The sequence below is a fragment of the Asterias amurensis genome, chromosome 6 (assembly GCF_032118995.1).
Source record: "Asterias amurensis chromosome 6, ASM3211899v1".
In the NCBI taxonomy this organism is placed as follows: domain Eukaryota; kingdom Metazoa; phylum Echinodermata; class Asteroidea; order Forcipulatida; family Asteriidae; genus Asterias; species Asterias amurensis.
The window spans coordinates 25,066,464-25,074,752 of record NC_092653.1 but is presented as its reverse complement, the minus strand read 5'-3'; the positions used below and the strand labels follow the sequence as shown (position 1 = coordinate 25,074,752).

The following is an 8,289-nucleotide window of genomic DNA, read 5'->3' as shown; positions in this document are numbered from 1 at the left end:
TTTAGACACCGTAACTAGGGGCTAGATTGGTGAATTTTTTTTCAATGTTTACCAAGTATTAGTTTGCCACCGCCTTTAAAAACACACAACAAATAAAGTAATTTATCTTCTTTGGTATTATCTTATTGAGACAATTAGCAGGTCTTTATTTGTTGCTGCACTCGTACAAAGAAAAAGGGACTAAGAGCAGGATTTGAGTCTGCGACCACCAAATTAACGTGTTCTCCACCAAATGAGCTATCTAGCCCAAATGTTTGCAGAATTATTAATGTCTTTGACCCCTCTGTTGCTGCTTCGCGGGTTTAAACGTCAACTTTTGGTGTGATTTCTGCGTGGCTATCTGGCAGATAACAATTCCTTCTGACGAGGCACCCTGAACAAGTATAGGGTTAGGCTCATTCGTTGGTGGACATCACATGTTCAAATTCCGCTCAAGTAATTTTGTTTGTTCAACTCAAAACTATCTTTATTTTAAATTTATCGTCACCTTCTCTTGTGGCTTGTTATTGTTAACTAAAATATTGTATGCATTTTGTTGATTATTTTGACTTGTGTTTCTTAATAGGACAGGTTGTGCTGAGATTGTTGCCTCTTTGATGATGCGAAGGGACGTCAAGTGCTATGCGCAGCATCCTTGTATATAGACACCTTCAAGGGATTTTTCTGGCCGTACAGTTACGGTCTATTTCCAGCCCCGTAGAGCAGCATTGACTCAACTTTTGCCACAAAGAGTTGCCTCTTGAGGTCGTTGCTGAGCTTGGCCTTCCAGTTCTGTTGCCACAAGTGAAGATTGAATACAACTAGCGTCATTGGAGCCTTAACCTCTCAGAGAAGCTGACTGGTTATACAAGGATATTGGTAAGTAAACCTTTTGTTATGTATCATTACCGTTTGCTTGAAGAGTGAAGACCCACTTTTGTCAAGTTTATATTTTTGGGCAAATAGATTTTTTCCCAAAATTTAGTATCTTGAATGGAATATATGCCATGGAGGCCATGGTCTCTGTTGCCCCCGGTCTTGGCCTAGGTTCCCCTTCCAAACGTTCCCATTGACTTAAAGATGTTTCCAGTGGAAGTGCTTGATCACCACATCACTTGCCATCCATTGATAAAAATAATAACAATTGATTGATCTTATATTGCGCTCTCTCCAGGACCAGCCTGTTAGAAGGTGCATGACAGTAAAAATTGCAAAAGATTTAGAAAATAACATATGATAAGTGAAAAGTTTAAAAAGTACTCCCGTAAAAATATATAAGCAAAGTAGATATAAACAAGTTTACAAGCAAAAAAAGTGCATTAACACCATAAAACAATAAAGGCTGTAAAAACAATGCAACTTTGATATAAGAAAGCAACACTCAAATAGAGACCATGAAATTAAAACTAAAATATACAAAACTCACTAAACATTACCGAAGGCTTTCTTAAATAGAAAGGTTTTTAATTGAGATTTAAAAAGACTTTGTGAATGCAGTTTACGAATGTTTGTTGTTCCATATGCCACATATGTATCTTCTAGTATTATGTGTGCAGCTGATGATATTGTTTCAGTATCTCACTGTAGGGCCTACCTACTGTCATTCCTTGGATATTATATACAGGTGCCCTGTTTCCTAGTACAGCTCAATGAAACTCTGTCAAAAACTTTGCCTATTTTTAAATGCAGGATGAGTAGGTTCAGAAACAGCCCAAGATGCCCTTTTTCACAAATTTTCTGAGCACTTAAATTTAAAACATTCCTTTTATTTTTCTCTAATTCTGGTACTAATTATAGATTATTCTTCAGGACATTTTTGTTGAAATATTTTTTTTAATAATTGTAAAGTATGTCGCAATTCAGCTATGCTGCTGTGCATTAAAAAAAAAACATAAAGCATAAACCATGGAATATTTATTGTAAATTGTTGTTTATTTAAACCCCTGTACTGTCCTGTTTTGTATTTTGTATATTCCCTGATGATTCTCCCCAAGTTATGCCACTGACCCCCATCTAAGCTAAACTTGAGCGTGTGTACATTGATGATGACATCTGTTGATGACATCCTCTACCTCTGGACACAAATGGCAGGACCTGATGAGGCCAAGCATCACCTGATTGGTACAATCTTCACTGTGACAGGTTTCCTTCTACTACAGGCTCGCAACAAGAAACAATTGAGCTGGGCTGAACTGAGCTGAGGACGCTGATGCTGGAGGGGGATGTGTGGAAGGCGACCATCAGAGGTTCCCGCAGTGACGTTGGCTGACGACAACCTCTTGCTCAACTCACTGGTGTTGTTACACGATGTAGTAAGATGGCACTGAAAAGCACCCGGTGGTCCCGGTGTTCCTCAACTTGGTCGATGCAACACAACAAGAAACAACTGAGCTAGGACGTTGATGCTGGACAGGGATGTGTGGAAGGCGATTATCACAGTTGACAGAGATGCCGCCGGCTGAAGACAACCTCTCGCTCAACGACGCTGATGCTGGACCGGGATGTGTTTAAGGCGACCATCAGAGGTTCTCGAGATGCCGTTGGCTGAAGACAACCTCTCCCTCAACTACTACTGAGGACGCTGATGCTGGACCGGGATGTGTGGAAGGCGACCATCAGAGGTTCTCTAGATGCCCTTGGCTGAAGACAACCCCTCGCTCAACTACTACTGAGGACGCTGATGCTGGACCAGCTGTATTTTACTTTTCTGTACATAAAATTTAATTTTGTTTGCCTGAATAGAATTATTTTCCATAATGTACAACACAATCAGTAATATTTTTTATATTTAAATTCAAACATCAGTAACACTTATTTCAAAGCTGTTTTTCATTACAATAAAGCACATAATATGTTGACATTACCTAAGTAATACAGTACATTGCACAGTGATACAATAACATTAGTAATCAGCAGATAAATGACAACATTACATTCAAATTCCCTATCTTTTGTTTGTTGAGTAGTCAGTGCTCTGCTTGTAATATTGTTCATTGGCTGACAATAAATGATATTTTAATTTAGTGTGCTGTATAAAGTTCTGCCATGTGTGTGTCTTGTTAAATAGCGTGTTGACTTGTACTGTGTTAAATAATCATTGGGCTGTATTGTTAACAGTGAAAATAAAATAAACACAAACAGAATGGCCCTTGTGTACCATCTGCGTAATCCGTTTTAAATATAAAGTTTTGCTTTGTTAAATCTAAAATCATAAATTCGTTGCTCAGTTGCCATATAGGCCTTATTTATAACTTTAAAATGTGTCTAAAAATGTATTAGTTTATGAGATAAGAAAGTACCAATTTGGAGGGAGTAAAGTCCTAAAGAGTAATACTCTCCTGTCATGATCTGAACAATTTTGAAAAAGTTTTTATTCTTTCAGAAGATATAATTTTTAACATTTAACGTAAAGATTTTGCTTTCCTTCTTTCTACTTGGTATAGTTTTATACCCGCAAATAATTTATCTTGACATAAAAGAAGCAAATTCATTCCATCAAACAAACTCTTTGTATTTTTATTTTATTTTGTTCTTCTGATTTTAAGTACCGTATAATTCTACTGCTTTAAATATAATCATACTAATAAAGTTGTGTTTCCTTAAACCAGGCCTGCCTTAAACTTCATGTACCTTACACCCGAAGAGTAAATAAAATAAATAAAATAAATGACATCAAAGTCTGAGCTTTCTCTGATGTTTTTGTTGTTTATTGTAGACTTATTTGTTTTTTAAAAACTTGTTCACATTTTTGATGATAAGTTTACAAAATTACTAGTTTTAAACAAGATGTTGTTTGATAAAGTAATCAATAAACAAATTATTGTTGAGAAAGTTTCTTGGCTTGTTCAATTAAAAAACATTCTTGTTAATAATTTGTCAAAGTGATTATACTATTAAATCATAATTGATACAATTTCGTAAAAGGTAGACCTTCTATGTGTTTCTGGAAAATTTGTTATTAAACACAAAATGTTAAAAATAAATCCCCTTTGTTGACGACTTTCAATTCGGTTTTATCATGTCATACACCTACCCGGTTTGTCATATCTTGGAATATTCCTGCACCTTTTCTGCCTAAAATAAAAACCCACAGCATTTGTTCATTTGTGTGCAAGATGGATATTAACACACTGTAAAAACAAACTTTCTCTTACTTCAAGTAAAGCCTACATGTTATTCAATCTGCGACTCTCTAATACAAGGAGGGACCAATGGTACTGGACAAATTAATTTCATAGGGTCGTGTTTTGAGGTGCCTTCTAATTTTTACCTCCACAAATAAGTGGTTCACTCACTGACAATTCATGAAAGGAATTTTATTTTACTCCTGTGTTCCTTATGCAGTATTTACATGTATGCTAGGTACACATTACAGTTGTGTTTCAAATAGTTAATTATTGGCTATATGGATGACCAAATTCACACTGTGTGATGTCAAGTGGGAACTATCTGAAGAAATACTTTGAAATGGTGACTAACACAATTTGTTTTGTCAGTTTTGCAGGAAGCCATCGGAGTTTCTGTCTTTAGATGGAGGTCTGGACAAATGGAGAGCCTTATAATACCTGATGCCTACTTGTGAATATTAATGTAAATCATTAGAACCCTTCACCCTGAATGTTTTTGCGAACAGGTGACTTAAATCTTCCTATCCCATCCCCCCCCCCCCCCCCCACTAGGGTCCAGCTTACAACAGACTTCTGCGCCTACGGCACATGCTCGATTCTTTTGGTGCACAATACAGAATTCCAATTTCACCACACATTTTATGACAGATTGCTGCGCTTGTACAGCTCACTGTGAGTGATTCATTGGGGTGTAACTGCAAAATTCCAATTTTGTTGCACAACTTCTAACAGATGTCTGCGCTTACAGCACACTGTAGTGCCTGATTTAAGGGGGATGTATAAGAGCATAGTGTGGTCAGCAGCGCCATAGACCAAAGTGATCTAAACAGCAGAGTGTGGGTTTAAAGTTACTGTTTTGACACTCGTGTCCTAATCAGCTAGACAGTTAACCAGTATTGGTTCAAATTTCTCTTTGGTTTTATATCGAGAAAAAGACAGGCACATAGGTTGAATATTAATAATAGTTGTCATTTCTGACCAAAATTCTTACACTCTTTACAGCATGAGAACCTTGATTTCTTCATCACCATCTGACCATCATGAATTTCTTCAATCGACAACGAGTAAGACAAGGCAGCATTCAAGCAACAGCTGAGATGCATGGAGCTTCTACATGGCACTGGACTTGATGATGATGAGATGCAGCAGGCAACAAATGACATGGTAAGTGCTTCCATCTTGGTAGAATTTCTTTACCTTCTTTTAAAGTTAACTGGGTTTTTTAAAACCAAATCTATAACATGATGTGTAGTTTTGCCTTGTGGATATTTTGGATCCAGCAGCAAGCCATGTTTACTTTTGAATTTTCTTCTCCGTTGAATTGGTGGCAAAGGACAATGGGAGAAAAAACTTATAGGCCTCACACTAGTTTATGAGATGTGGACTGACACCAAAATACTTTTGTATGAAATTACTTGCTCTCTCTGGTATAACTCCACTTGACTGCTTATTTATTACACTTTTATTTTTGTTTTTGTAACGAGAGTTTAGTAGTTATAATTTCTGACCATCATTTCTGACCATCAGTTCTTGCATTCTTTACAGCATGAGTACCTTAACTTCTTCACCATCATCAGGATGTTCAACAATGGACAATGAGTACTTCTTTCTCATCTTGAGTTAGACAAGGCAGCATTCAAGCAGTTGAGATGCACAGCGTGTGATGTTAGTTGGGCAACAGCAATGAAAGCCCATGTAAGTACTTCGATCTTGGTGGAATTTCTTTACCTTCTTTTAAAGTTAAAATTGACAAGTTTAAAGAATTACCCCTTTTAAAACCCTGTCTTTAACATGATGTGCAGTTTTGCCTTGTGGATAGTTTTGGATCCAGCAGCGAGACATGTTAACTTTTAAATTGTCTTCTCTGTTGAAACAGTGCCAAAGAAAGGCGTAACAAATCTTACAAGCCAGTTCTTTACTTTCTTTTGAAGTTAAAATTGACCAAGTTCAAAAGAATTTACCTTTTAGCCCTGTCTACAACATGTGTTTTTCCTTGTGGATGTTTTTGATGTCACTGCCATCAGCGAGGATGTTTGCTTTTCAATATTCTCTTTGCTGAAACAGTGGCAAAGAATGACGGGACAAACCTGACTGCCTCACAGTTTATAATTGAGGTACAGTGTATGTAGTTCTTAAACCTAAAACACCGTCATTAGAATGAACTTAGTTAAAGTTTTCAATGTAATATGTTTTGTCACCAACTTTGTGCAGATGCCGTAAAGACAGTTGGGATGTATCTTATTACTAGTGATGGGTAATGGAGACTGCCGTGCCCTAATAGAGGACCTCGACCACTCAACTACATCGACGTGATCGGTAGAGATACGAAGGCTGAAATCGTGGACCTTCCAAACATGATGAGGGATAAACACCTCTCGAGTAACGCTGTGCATAGTATCTCAGTTGCGACTGCTGAATGATGATGATGATGGATATGGAGCCATGGACTCTAGTTACACTGGTAAGATTTAAGAGGATACTCCCCTTTTTTCGCAACAAAATGGAATTTTCTTGGAAAGTTGTATTACACCTAGGGGTAAATGGGTACCTGCGAGGGCAGATTGTTATTGTGAATGAGTAGTGCAAATAATTGTCCCCATGGAGTTGAGATGGTTAATGATTTAGTGAGCAGGGATAATAATGTTTGAAGCGCTTTGAGATGCCCTTGGGTGTGAAAAGCGCTATAGAAAAACTGGTTATTGTTATTATTGTTTCCGTCATCATAAACAAAAAAGTGAAATTTTAACAAAAGAGATTATTCTTTCCAGAAGAAAACTCTCTCTGTTTTAAATTAAGGTTAAACTAAAATCCCAGAAACAATTCATTTTCAACAAATACTTATATTATGCATTACAAATAAACAAAAATAAAAGAGGCTCTTTTTACAGAATGGCTGCCAAACATATCACAAGCTCCATGAGTTGTATCCAATCACTGCTGCAAATAAACAGCCTGCAGTGAATACTTTATCAGTCTGATTTCTCCTACAGACGATCAGAGCATACTGATTGAAACATTGAGTTGTCAACCAACGATTCTTTTTAGAACCAACACTGCTCAAAAGAGAGATAAACATAGTGCTACCGCAAACCTACCCCGATTGCACCCATCACCATGTAAAGTCCTACCTTATAGCCTGATTTTGGTATTGAGTAGTTTTTTAATACAAAGTTTATTTATTTTCAGAACACTGATGAACTCCGAAATACTCAAGTTGGACTGAAAGCTTTTGTGATCGACGTTTTCATTCGTTGACGACCTGGACATCAGGAATCAAAGTACGGCGTTGAACAATTTCGGAACTTTTTAAGTCACAGGCGGAGTGATAAACAGTCATCAATGCACGTATAGAGAACTGTGTGGACAATACTAGTGCAAAGCAGAAAGAAAGAAACTATTATTTTCGAAATGAATCGAACATTCAAGAATCAAGCGCTAGCAGTGTACCTTTGAGAAACTTTATAAATCACAGAGTATCATCAGTCAGCATGTGTTAGAGATTTGTGTGAACATTACCAAAGCACAGCAGAAAGAAATACAGCAGAGAGAGAAACTGTAGGTTAGACTTTTGCGTACAACTATAAGTAAATCTTGATGGGAGACGTGGAGCATCTGAAAGATCTATTGTTATGAACTTGATCATCTTCAGGAGAAGGCAGCGCAAGAGAGCTGCTCCAGTGTCTATCACATCATCTTACAATGAACACTAAATAATCTTGAACATTGTTAATTGTATAAGGGCCTTGTCGCACGGGGCAATTTTAATGGCAACTTGGAGGCAACCAACTGCAGTGCATGCTTCAGGACCTCTTCGGTAGCACATGAGTAATTTTTCAAACAATGTCTTACGATCGCCACAAAAAAATATTTGAACATTTAAATGTGAATGCCTTTCTTTTTGGAGATTGCCTGGAACTGGTTGCCTGTAAATTGCCTCGTGTGACTTAGCCCTAATTTTTAAATTATAGGGTTTATCATAACACCAAATGTGGTTAATAATCTGTCTTTTAAGTTGTGGTGGTTCTAAAAAGAGCTGGTGATGAAACGCCTCATTCTGTCAACGTGTTGTTCTTTGATCTTAAGGAAAAGATCATGCCAAATTTCAAATTCTGCTTCAGTATTTGTGCATATTTTGTGTTGCGCCTGATAACAATCTTTGGGGAAATTGGATCTTTTGGTTTTG

The 8,289-nt window shown here is 37.1% G+C and overlaps 1 long non-coding RNA gene across 1 annotated transcript; it reads left to right on the top strand.

Annotated features, from left to right (window-relative positions):
* Positions 1 to 4,466: 4,466 nt before the first annotated feature.
* Positions 4,467 to 7,937, top strand: LOC139939071 (uncharacterized). The gene is made up of 5 exons (XR_011786261.1): positions 4,467 to 4,557; positions 5,109 to 5,270; positions 5,652 to 5,801; positions 6,318 to 6,567; positions 7,293 to 7,937. It is a non-coding gene; the product is annotated as an uncharacterized lncRNA (long non-coding RNA).
* The last annotated feature ends 352 nt before the right edge of the window (positions 7,938 to 8,289 follow it).